Raw genomic sequence first — 13,348 nt, 5'->3', positions numbered from 1 at the left:
TTGGATAGCATCACCGACTCAATGGACATGGGTATGAACAAGCTCTGGGAGTTGGTGATGGACACGGAAGCCTGGTGTGCTGCAGTCCATGAGGTCACAAAGAGTTGGACATGACTGGGCGACTCAACTGAACTGAACAGAACTTACTCCAGTATCCTGGCCTAGAGAAATCCATGGACTGTGTAGTCCATGGAGTTGCAAAGAGTCGGATAGTACTGAGCAACTTTCACCTTTCACAAATGTCTGGTGCCTGAAAACTTGGGGAATTTACACTTTGCATTATATCAGGAGAAAATACTTCTTCAGAAACCTTTCAGTTGTATAGGAATCAAGTGACTATAGTGTCCTGAGTCTGAATGTCCCCTACTACCACAGGGGCTGTTTGGAGGTGCAGATCTGCTGGCCCATCAGAGCAGAGGTAAGGCTTCAGATTTGCTCGAGGTACGTCAGAGGGCCTTCTCACAGGACCTACAAGAAGCTGACATGGCTTTGGTTTGGCGTGTGATATTTGCATTAACTTAAATCTATGGGAATCTGAGTGATTTTGTGAAGCATTATTTACCTTACCTAAAATCCCGTGGTCTTATTTGCTTATTTATTTTCTTTTCTTTTTAAAGTGGAGCTTAACATGTTTATTTGTTCGGCTGAATTTAAGACCTTTTAAAGTGAAAATGCTTGCTTGGTCTAACTATTTAAAGTAGTGCTTTTTTGTCTTCTTGCCTCTTCTAGTGTCTGTGTCAACTCAGACAAGTTCAAAATGTTCAAATTGCCTCTGAAGTTTAATTCTTTTGAGTATTTTAGGTAAGGTAAATCATATTTGCTTTTTTTTCCCCAAGAAAAACCTGTCTGTGTGGTTCCCAAACATTACCCCTTCTTAGCTCTAACTAAGAGCTAGCATTGTGTTTCTGCGGCAACTTTTACTATGCCTTAATCATATTAAAAAGCAGAGACATTACTTTGCCAACAAAGGTCCGTCTGGTCAAGGCTATGATTTTTCCAGTGGTCATGTATAGATGAGAGAGTTGGACTGTGAAGAAAGCTGAGCGCCGAAAAATTGATGCTTTTGAACTGTGGTGTTGGAGAAGATTCTTGAGTCCCTTGGGCTGCAAGGAGATTCAACCAGTCCATCCTGAAGGAGATCAGTCCTGGGTGTTCACTGGAAGGACTGATGCTGAAGCTGAAACTCCAGTACTTTGGCCACCTCATGCGAAGAGTTGACTCATTGGAAAAGACCCTGATGCTGGGAGGGATTGGGGGCAGGAGGAGAAGGGGACGACAGAGAATGAGATGGCTATATGGCATGACCAACTCAATGGGCTTGAGTTTGAGTAGACTCCAGGAGTTTGTGATAGACAGGGAGGCCTGGCGTGCTGCGATTCATGGGGTCGCAGAGTCGGACACGACTGAGCGACTGAACTGAACTGAATCATGATACTTATGTGTTTAGTTTTCTGATTTCCTGTCTAAACTTTATTGAGTTTATAGACAGGGTGTAATTCATTTCAGGACACTAGCAACCTTTATAGTGTGTGATACATAGTGGACAATCAATATTTTTGTTCAATTAAGTTTCAATTTCACTTTTCTATCATCTTCTGAGTAATGCCTATGCTGGTCCTTTCTACTCAAAGCGTTCAATCTGTGGATCAGAAATGGTAGCATCACCTGGAGCTTGTTACAAATGCAACATGGCAAGCTCTGCCCCAGGCCTCAGAGGTGCATTGTTCCAAGATCCCCAAGTGATTTCTGTCAATTAAAGTTTTAGAAACACTGTAATTCAATGGTTCTACAAGTGCCTTCCCTAGACCAGTGCCATTAACCTCACCTGGGGGCTTTTTAAAAAGGCAAGTTCTTGGGTCTAATCCCTGATGGAGGGAATTATAGACCCTCATGGGGGCACAGTAACAGGTGTAAGATTTTCAGGCGATTCTAATACATGCTAAAGCTTGAGCGTCGCTATTACAAATGTCATCCTCTCTCCCCAAGTCTCTTGGGAAAGTAAAGAAAATCAACCAACACCTGGTCTGAACTATGATTAACGCAAAGCAGATTCATGGCATCAATTATGTGAGTGACTAAAATATTTATTTAGTTCACATAGCTATAAAGATCTGGCCAATAACATTATTGATGCAAATTTGAGTATGGTAATGAAGCAGGTTCTCTGTGTTGCTCTGAAGAGGGGAATGGGACATGAGGAACCCACATTTCTATTGACATATCTAATGACAACCTGTCCCTGACCCAGAGACCTTATGTGTGCATTCATGGTAGTATAAACCACACTGAGTTTAGGAGCATGGATGCCTGTGCAGTCAAAAATCTGCATAAAAATTTCCTGCCAGCCCTCCCTCCCCTGCTTAGCATTTTCAGACTCAATCAACCACAGAGCTACAGTAGTATTTAGAGAAAAAATCCACAGATAATTGGACCTATAAGTTAAAATGTCAACTGTAAACATATATCCAGACATACCTCAGAGTTATTGCAGGCTCAGCTCCAGACCACCCCACTGCGGTAAAGCAAATATTATGAAAATTTGAGTCCTAACATTTTTTGTTTTTCCAGTATCTATAAAATGTATGCTTATACTCTACTGCATACTGTTAAGTGTGGAATAGCATTAATCCTAAAATAAAAATGTACACACCTTAATTAAAAACTATTTGGCCCTGTTTGCATTTCTGTGAGATGTAGCTTCTTTTTAATTTCTGATTTTATTAATTTGAGGCCCTCTCCCTTTTTTCTTGGTGAGTCTGGATAACAGATGATCAATTTTATGTACCTTTTCAAAGAAACAGATCTTTGTCTCATTGATCCTTTCTATTTTTTTTTATGGTTTCTATTTTATTTTTCTTCTGCTTGATTTTTATTATTTCTTCCCTTCCTTTCTTTGAGTTTTGTTTGTTCTTCTTTTTGTGGCTTCTTTAGGTGTAAGGTTAGATTATTTGTTTGAGATTTTTTAGTTTCCTGAGTTAGGCCTGTATCACTATAAGCTTACTGCTTAAAATTGCTTTTGCGGCATCCCATGGATTTTGGATGATTGCGTTTTCATTTTTATTTGTCTTCAAATATTTTTTGATTTCTTCTTTGATTCTTCAGTGACCCATTGCTTGTTTACTTGAATATTGTTTAAACTCCACGTGTTTGTGGTTTTTGCAGTTGTTTTTTTTTTTTTTCCTTGTCTTTGATTTCTAGTCTCATACTGTCAAAGTTGAAAACAATCTGTGAAATGATTTCATTTTTCTTAAATTTATTGAGAGTTGTTTCAAGGTCTAGCAAGTGTTTTATCTTGGAGAATGTTTTCTGTGCATTTGAAAAGATGTGTATTTTGTTGCTTTTCAGTGGAATTCTCTGTGTATATCTAATAATAGACTTTAACCTAATATGTCTTTTAAAACCAGTGTTTCCTTTTGATTTTATGTTTGTTGTTGTTTGGTTGCTAAGTTGTGTCCAACTCTCTGTGACCACACGGACTGCAGCGTGCCAGCCTCCTTTGTCCTTCACTGTCTCTCATACCTTGCTCAGATTCATGTCCATTGAGATGGTGATGCTATCTCATTGTCTCATCCTCTGTCATCCCTTTTCCTTTTTCCTTCAGTCTTTCCCAGCATCAGGGTCTTTTTCAATGAGTCAGCTCTTCGCATCAGGTGGCCAAAGTATTGGAGTTTCAGCTTCAGTGTCAGTCCTTCCAATGAACACCCAGGACTGAGCTCCTTTAGGATGGACTGGTTGGATCTCCTTGCAGTCCAAGGGACTCTCAAGAGTCTTCTCCAACACCACAGTTCAAAAGCATCAATTCTTCAGTGCTCAGCTTTCTTCACAGTCCAACTCTCACATCCATACATGACCACTGGAAAAACCATAGCCTTGACTAGATGGATCTTTGTCAGTAAAGTGACAGCTCTGCTTTTCAATATGCTGTCCAGGTTAGTCATAGCTTTTCCTTTAAGGAGCAAGCGTCTTTTAGTTTCATTCACCATCTGCAGTGACTTAGGAGCCCAAGAAAATAAAGTCGGTCAGTGTTTCCATTGTTTCCACAACTTCTCGCCATGAAGTGATGGGACCAGATGGCATAATTTAGGTTTTTTGACTCTTTTTCACTCTCTCCTTCACCCCCATCAAGAGGCTTGTTAGTTCCTCTTCACTTTTTGCCATTACAATTGTTAAATCTCTGTGGATTGATCTCTATCATTATGTATTGTTGTCTCCTCTTACAGTGTTTGTTTTAAAGTCTATTTTGTCTGAAATAAATGTTGCTGCCCAGGTTTCTCTTTGGTTCCCTTTGCATGGAATGTGATTTTCCATCCTCTCACTTTCAACCTGTGTGTGTTTTAGGTCTGCATTATATACCTTTAGATTTGATAGGTCTTGTTTTATTGTCCGTCCAGCCTCTTTCTGTCTTTGATTGAAGCATTTAGTCCATTTACATTTAAAGTAATTGTTGATAGACATACATTTATTGCCATTTGGTTGATTTATTTCTTGTGTTTTAGTTACATTTTGTTGTTTTACTTTCTTTTACTTTAGCTCCCTTTCCTTATGACTGATGACTATGTTTAGTGTTATGTTTGGATTCTTTTCTATTTTTGTGTCTTTTACAATTTTTGTTTTATAGTTACTGTGAGGTATGTGAATATATTTATATTCATATGATTATTTTAAGTTGAAGTTCTCATGTTCAAATGTGTTCTAATAATTCTACATTTTTACTCCCTTCTCCAGGCTTTATTATTATTTTTTTGATGTTTTATTTTATGCCCTTGGTTTGCTTTTTTTAAAAATTTATTTTGTGTACCCTTTAATTTCTAACTATAGACATGGATAATTGTATTACTTTTCTCTTTTATTCTTTCTACTATCTTTGTTAAGTGACCTTTTCTGTATGTTTGCATTTATCAGTGAGGTTTTTTTTTCTGTCATAATTTCCATATTTCTAGTTGTAGATTTTTTTTGTTTTTGTTTTTGTTTAGAGAAGTTCTTTTTAAAATTCCTGGTAAGACTGGTTTAATTGTGCTAAAGTTCTTTAGTTTTTCTTGTCTTTAAAACTCTTTATCTGGCCTTCAAATCTGAATTAAAATCCTGCTGGGTAGAATATTCTTGGTTTTAGGATTTTTTTCTTCCTTTTATCATTTTGAACATTGCGCCACTCCCTTCTAGTTTAGAGATTCTGCTGAAATGCCAGGTGATCATAGTTCTTTTATACATACATAACTAGTTGCTTTTCACTTTCTATTTTAAATATTATTTTTTTTTGTCTTTAATGTTTTCAATTTTAATTGCCATGTATCCTTGGATGTTTTTTTTTTTTTTGGAGGGTTCACCTTGTTTGGAACTCTCTGCGCTTCCTGAACTTGAATGTCTTTTCTTTCCTAGTTTAGGGAAGTTTTCAGCTGTTATTTCTTCAAATAAGTTCTCTGTCCATTTCTCCGTCGCTTCTCTTTCTGGGACCTCTGTAACATGAATGTTAATATGTTTGACGTTGTCCCAGAGGTCTCTTAAGCTACTCTTACTTAATTGCTTTTCCTTTTTTTCTGTGTAGTTTGAGTGATTTTCACTACACTCTTTTCTAGATTGCTGATCCATTCTTCTTATCATCTAATCTACTCTTGATTCATTCTAGTGCATTTTTATTTCAGTTATTGCATTTTTCAATTATGTTTGATTTTTCTTTCTATTTTCTCTTTGTGGAACTTCTCACTGTGTTCATCCAAATTTCTGAGTTCACTGAGCATCTTTGTGGTCATTATCTGACTCTTTCTTCCCTGGTGGCTCAGATGATAAAAATATCTGCCTACAGTGCAGGTGATTTTTCAGTCCCTGGGTTGAGAAGTTTCTCTGGAGAAGGGAATGGTAACCCACTCCAGTATTCTTGCCTGAAGAATTCCACGGACAGAGAAGTCTGGTGGGCTACAGTCTGTGGGGTCACAGAGAGTCAGACGTGACTGAGCAACAAATACTTTCACTTTCATTTTTTGAACTCTTTATTGGGTAGATTGCTTATCTCCATTTAAGTTTAGTTCTTTTTCAGAGGTCTTTTCCCATCCCTTGGTTTGGATCATATTCTTTTTCTGATCATTTTATGAATTATCTGTGTTTCTTTCTGTGTATTTGGCAGGTTGGTTACAGTTTTTGATCTTACAGAAGCGGCCTTAAGTAGATGATGCCTTATAGGACCCAGCAGCGTGCTCTACTCCGGTCACTAGAGCCATATTCTCTAAGGGTACCCCTTCTGTGGAGTCAGGTCTGATGGCTGGGGGTTCATCAGTGCATGACCAACTCCCCGGTCATGCTGACTGCAAGCCCTTGCCTCATATGGTAGCTATGGGCCTCTGAAGAGTGAGAACATGTCCCTGGGCAGATGGCTATGCAGGCCGCTTATCTGCTGGCTGGCACTTGCCTGCTGTTGGGGAAGTCGGGAAGCTGTGGCCAATGGAAGCCCAACGTGGCTGGCTTTGAGGGTCATGGGTTGCATCCCCAGGTGCTGGCCCACTGGAGGTCGGACTGGGCCCTTATATGAGTTGCTACACAGGCCACAGATCTGGCATCTGTCCACTGGGAGACTGTTAAGCCTCTAGCACTTACAGACTTGAGGAAGGATTTTTAAATCATCCTCATGAGCATTAGTGTCATTGCAATAGAATTAACTCTGCCAAACGCCTGTCACCAGATTCTTCATTCCCAGCTGGAGTCCCAGCTGCTTCCTGCCTCTCCAGGAGGCTCTCCAAGATCAGCAGGTAGATCTGACCTGGGTTCCTTTAAACTACTGCCTCTGCGCTGGTACTTGGAGAATGTGAGATTTTATATGCACATTGAGAATGGACTCTCTGCCCTGGTTCCTGCCTCATGTCTTTAGTGGAATACCTTATCCCCTAGTCTTTAGACTGTTCTCACTGATGATTGCTCTGTGCATGTGGGTGGGGGGAGCTCAGGGTTTCCTTTCTCCACCTCCTTGGCCTCACCTGAAAATTTGTAATAGCTCATCTTTTGGAGAATTTTCTAAAACATTCATGATAGTTATCACAAAGCAAAATATTTCCATTTTTCTCATCTATCATCAGTTTATACTTATTAAATTAAAAAAAAATGAAAACTTCCATGAATAGGCCTGAAAACAAAGGTAACTGACTTAATAAATAGAAAACTCGGGTGACAAGATCAATCTGTATACTTAGTGTCCTAGAGAGATGACAGAAAGATAATTATGGTTAACTACTGATTTTATTCATATATATTTCCTTGAGATTTAATGAAATGTGGATTTTTCTCACATAAAGTTTTTTGATGCCAAATCTAAATATACTGAATTTTTAAAGTTCTCAAGCTTGATAGTTTAGACTGGCAGCCTTATAAATATACGGATTGCAAACCGCAGCAATCAACCTTATGAACTCTTTTAAAAGATGTTGTTGACCTTTTGCACTGAAAAAATTTTCCCTTAGTATTGGTCCTAAAACTTGCATGATTTTCATTATGTCCTAAGGTAATTTAGGGAATAATCAAAAATAACCATCATTTAAACCATCAAATTCAGCTTTTAAAACATTTTCCCTGATGGTGATTTAAATCCTCCTCAAAATTAGGTTACTTTCAGGATTACTTTTTAAAAAACGTTTCTTTAGCTTTAACCCCTGTAACTATAGAGATAATATCCATTTCATAAAAGCATTGAAATGATTAATCAATGATTTCTAAACGTGTCACAGATAGAAACTGCAGACCTCAGTAGTGGAAATTATAAATTATAATTGTTTTCACCCTTCACGTTTTGGAGACAAATTTGAAATACCAGATGTGTTAAATTGGATGATTGATTAATAGAAATAGAAAATACATTTTCATAAAGCATCTATAAGCTCATTTTAAAGCACTTAAAGAAAAAAATATAGCTTTATTCATTTATAAGAAAACTTTATAGAGTGAGAATATATTGTGATTTTGTAGCTAAAAGTGTGAGATTCAAGAAGAGACTCTTATTGTGAGATTTTTATCATTCAGTTGCATAACCTCTAAAGTCTAGGGGAGGAAAGAGTATTTCAAGTAAGTTTGGCATTTTCTAGAAAATACTCTCTATACAAATTTTCTCATAAGTGAATAAAACTATACTTTTTCTTTAAGTAGAACCAGAAGTTCAAAACTGGTCTATTGATTCCATTGTAATAATAAGGAAGGCAGATAGGTCATCTAAACAAACCTGGTAGGGATAAAATCCTTAAGGAAAAGTCCAATCTGAGTTGATACAAAACAGATACCAGGAGGATAGCATGCTAGAAGGAAGTCCAATTATTATTCAGAGGGCAAACTGTTGGAAGAATGGGACTTTTAAAATCATTTATCAGGATTACTGAATATCCAAGGCCTATATACACTACTTACATCTCTTAAGAGAGATTGGGGAGAGGATTTTGAAACTACTTTCCAGGAATGTAGTTCCTTGTGTTGTGTATACTGTTGGCACTTAAAACAAGTCTAAGTAAATCCTACAAGAGTTCCACTAATAAATTATGAGATTCAATGCTATGTAGAGCTACAATTTATAGATGAAGGGATATTATGTACTATTGATATTTGCATACCTGATGTTTTATGTGCATTTGTCTCCTCACGTTTCTAAGATTTTTGTGTGTCTAGACCTAATTACCCCTCACCATGAAAAGCACCCTGTTCTGTGCAAAATAGACAGTCAATTAATACTTAAGATGCTTTTTTTGAGGTCCAGGAAACTGCAAAGTTTTGGATTTTTTAAAAAAAGATATTTATCATGGTGACCACCTTCATTTTTTTTATTATTGTTATGGGTAAACAAATCAGAAAGAAAAATGAGTAAAGTTGATTCATTTTTGAGAATTTGGAAGAACCTTTAGTTAGTCAAGCAAGATAGCCTCTCATCAAATATTTTTTATACAGTTTCTGCAGTTTTAAAATTCAAATTTGGTAAATGTGTGGACCCAGATACAGAAAAATTTGAGTTGTTTTTCTTAGTACTGCACAACCAGCTGTTGGCAGTTCTGTTGGTCACCGCTGAGAGCGGGGGAGAAGAAGGCTGTTGCACAGCTGAGGGAGGCATGCTGGATGCGGAGGAAATGTGCTGGGGTGAGACACGGCCCAGAGGAGCTAGAAACTGAAGAGGTGACTGATGTTGGTCACAAACATATGAATGGAAACCATAGTGGCAGGCAGCAGTGGCTTGAGAATTGGTGCCGTGTGTGTGTGTGTGTGTGTGTGTGTGTGTGTGTGTGCGTGCATGTGTGTGTGTGTGTGCTGAGTTGTTCAGTCATGTCCGACTCTCTGCAACCCCATGGAGTATAACCCGCCAGGCTCCTCTGTCCGTAGAATTCTCCAGGCAAGAATACTGGAGTGGGTTGCCATTTCCTATTCCAGGGGATCTTCCTGACCCAGGGATTGAACGCTTGCTCCTGCATCTCCTGAATTTGCAGGAAGAGTCTTTACCGCTGAGCCACCAGGGAAGCTCTTGTATCTTATAGGCAGAGTCTGAAGCATGTTGGCAGCACTGGCAGAAGTTCTAGGAGATGAGGTCGGGGGAGTGAAAGACTGGTGAATTAGGAGGAAAAGCGGCATAGAGAAAAGACAAGGAAGGCTACTTTGGGATGATCTTATCTCACACATGTGTTGCTTCTGCCTTAGACTATGTCATGAAGATGCCAGTATTACTTTCATCACTGGAAATGACTCTTGACAGAGAGTGATCAGGGTTCATAAATCAACTGAAACAGATTTTAATGAATAACCACCTCAGTTGCTTCTGCTGACTTCCTTATGTAGGAACAAAGACTATTACACAACTCAACTATTTTCATTGTTTCTAGCCATCCTTTCTCCTGGCCTCTCTTCATGTCCCACCACCCTTTCCCATTACTAAGGTTGTTGGTCTCTATGACAAAAAGGCTTAAAAAACACTCTTCTGTTTCATGTCAGAATCTGAAAAATATTGGATGGAAAGCTGACTTCTGCTTGAAATCTGAATTTTTTTCTTCTTTGGCCACAGTCTGAGGCATTGTCAGCTACACACAAAGAGATAAAAGCCTTTCCCCCAACTCCAGTTAAAGAATTGGGCAAAGGAAGCCTTATTGAATACACATCATTAATCCAAATACTTTTTGTGAGCACTTAGATAATCCATGGCCAGTGAATGTTAAGAATTTGCAAGAAATCTCTCAATCTGACTTCTTGGTTTTGGATATCTTCTATTTCTTTCTATTAATTAGTTAAAAAATCCCTTTAAAACAAGAGAAAGCTTGCACAGAAAGTGCAGGTAATGGAGGAGACTCTATGTGTAGTCTTCTTCTATAACTCTTCTGGAGTCAAGCTGTTACAGAAACCAGTACTCGAGAAACCCAGTACCACACTCGGAGAGTTGGAGAACTCAGGTTCATTACGCCAGTGGGCCCAGAGGAGTTAACACTCCAAGCTCTGAGCCCCGGACAAAGACACTACAGAGTTTTTATAGACAGACTGTAGTGGGCAACACTAGCTGTTAATAGGCTGGTTTAAACTAAGAGGTTTCACTTGTGCAGGAACAGTGGTCAAGATGGGAAGGGGAATGTTTGACCTGGACAGGCATGATGAAGCAGTTTGCAGGGCTGAGCGATTGCAAAGAGCAGGACAAGGGTGAGTGAGATAAACTCCAGTTCCTAGTATTGCAAGTCCCCACTTTCTGAGGCTACGTGACCTACATGATCTAGACTTTGCACGGCAAGCTGAGTTACAGAGGCAGAAGGAGAAGGTGATTATGTAAAACGTTAACTTTTCCTCTTCAGTGCTTCCTTCTCTCTTTGCTTGGAACATACTCTGACTCAGTGCCTTGGAAAAGTGGTCTATTGGCATCGCAGGAATACACTGTTTTACTAAAAGATAAAGAAAGATGCAAAATGTGCATTGGAGACCCTTTATAATTATCTATCCACCATTCAAGATATACTCTGTAAAGTTATTAATAACCTCAGTTTATTTTTCATTTCTCTAAAGAAACTTTTTGTCAAACAAGAAATGAGAGAAATAGATCTGGCTGCAAAGATTACTCATGCTTTCCTTCCCTGTGTGAAAAGTACAGGAACTTCTGGAAAAGCAATGTTCATCTATCAGGGAGGCTAAAATGTCTCTGCTGTGTGTTCCATCCAAAACTGCATCACAAAAATAACATATTAGTGCAACTTCTAAGAAGTGTTTCGGATCCAGAAGTCCAAAGAAATTCAGAAAGTAATTACTTTTGCTACTTCTTCTTTGTTGGTTTCTCTCCAAGGTATTTCCCTCCAAGAATGTGTTTCTTTTCTGCCTTGTCTTCTTTCACCAACAGATAATTTTTATTTCCAGAATCCTGCTTTTGATCACTATTATGAGGCTTGTACATTTAGAAGGCTATTGTGACGTTTTCTGAAGCCAGTTAGATAGTCTTCTGGCATAACGTAATTATAGTCTAAGATTTCACATTGTTTAATGTCCCTCTTCACCAGTCAACTGTAAACTTGATTTGTTTTCACACTAAACACAGTGCCTGGTGTGAAGGCAATGGTTATAAATCTTTTGGTAAATGGATGACAGTATTATTTGCCAGAATTCTGGACACATTCTTTGGATATGAACAATTTTAAACTCTTTCGATTGAGGAATCCATGTGTAACAACATGATTTTTACCCATAGAGCTACAATAAATAAGTACTTATTGATGATGTTGTTGATGACACAGTTATCAGAATAAAGAATGAAGACCCACAGACCTCCCTGAAAGAGAAAGATGGATAATAAGCTTCTGTTTTCTATTGAGTTACATATTATACATCACAGCACAAGTATTTATATGAATAGGAGAACCTTTTTTTCTTGTTTAGACAAGTTAAGATATGCTTCGTGGTGGAAACATTATCATGGCTTTAGGTAGGGTGCTTAATTTCCTTGTTTTGTAGTCTCAAGTGAATGGCATGTATTTTTAATGGATATGGTTTCTTTTTATTTCACTTGCATTTCCAAAGTGATTCTTCTCTTCAGGAGCTCAAATTGATTCATTTGTGTATCCTATCATATCTTCCACTGCTTACATTGTTCTGTTTTATGTTTTTGTTTGTTCACTTGTTTCTTTGTTTTATCCATCTCAACACTGGAAGAATGCTTTATCTCCAATCCATGGTGTTTATTAATAGGCTGCTGGGTGAATTTGGGATTTCATATGTTTATTGTTATATGAAATAAGGATGACTTTTGTTGTTATTGTTTAGCTTATGTAATTTGCTGTGCTGAAAGTAAGAATCTTTTTGTTTACAGATTTCAAGTTTTGTGAGTTTATCCATTAAGCATGTTTGGAACAAGTAATGGGTATTGAAATGTGATTTGTGCATCCTTTATACTCTGTTCATTTTGAGATAAGTCAAGATTTTATTTTCTCACTTTATGAGCAAGATAAAAATCTGATTTACACAAACAGACAAAAAAAAATTACACATGGCATTCTTTCTGTTACATCATTGTTTACATCTTTATATTGTAACTTTCCAAACAGTTCATATTTAAGATTTTAGAGCAACTAGCCTGCAAAAGCACGCTCAGAATTGCATGCTGCTGTGGTGTAAAGCAATGCAAGGCCCTTGATGTCAAGGTCACATTGGATTTTTTTATTCCTTAGTGCCAACAGATCATGTGGTGCAAGCTCAAGGAATGCTTGGTGAAAAAAATTATGCAGCCTAGAATGAATGATTCTGTAGGGAAATGCATTCTAGTTCACAGTCCTGAAATTCTTTTCATCTGTATTTGTACATATATATGAGGTTTCTTTAGGAATGAGAAAATCATAGTTATTTTGAACAGCTATTATTTGCTAGGTAATGTGCTAAGTGAATGTATAATTTCCTTAATTTTTCATTTTTATGATATCAACTTTGTCCCCTTTGTAGGATGAGGAAAATGAGAGAGGAAAGCATATTAGGAATCTTTAAAGGCAGAAGGATTTCCTCCATCTGAGATAATGTAAGTGTGATTCTGTTTGAAGTTAGGCAAGAGATAAGATACATTTTTATACATTCTGGTCTTATGAAGCCACTATTTCAATTAATCTAAACCTGACTGTGCCATGTTGACTTATAAAAATGACTTAGCAACTTATATTTTGTCTAATAACTAGAGTATAAAATGAAATAAAATGCATATTTTATCAATTAAGCAAAAACAATAATTTATAATAATGTTTTTCTCTTAATAGAAACAGTTTAGGTTTATCACTTTAAAACACCAATGAAAATAGAAATGTAAGATATGGCAGACCAGAGGCCAATACAGCCACTATATTATCTATTAATGCAATTTCAGGGCAACTGGCACCATGATATCTATTTCCCCAGA

This window comes from Cervus canadensis, chromosome 9 (genome assembly GCF_019320065.1).
Source record: "Cervus canadensis isolate Bull #8, Minnesota chromosome 9, ASM1932006v1, whole genome shotgun sequence".
In the NCBI taxonomy this organism is placed as follows: domain Eukaryota; kingdom Metazoa; phylum Chordata; class Mammalia; order Artiodactyla; family Cervidae; genus Cervus; species Cervus canadensis.
The sequence above is the reverse complement of the archived record's forward strand: the minus strand, read 5'-3'. Positions refer to the sequence as shown.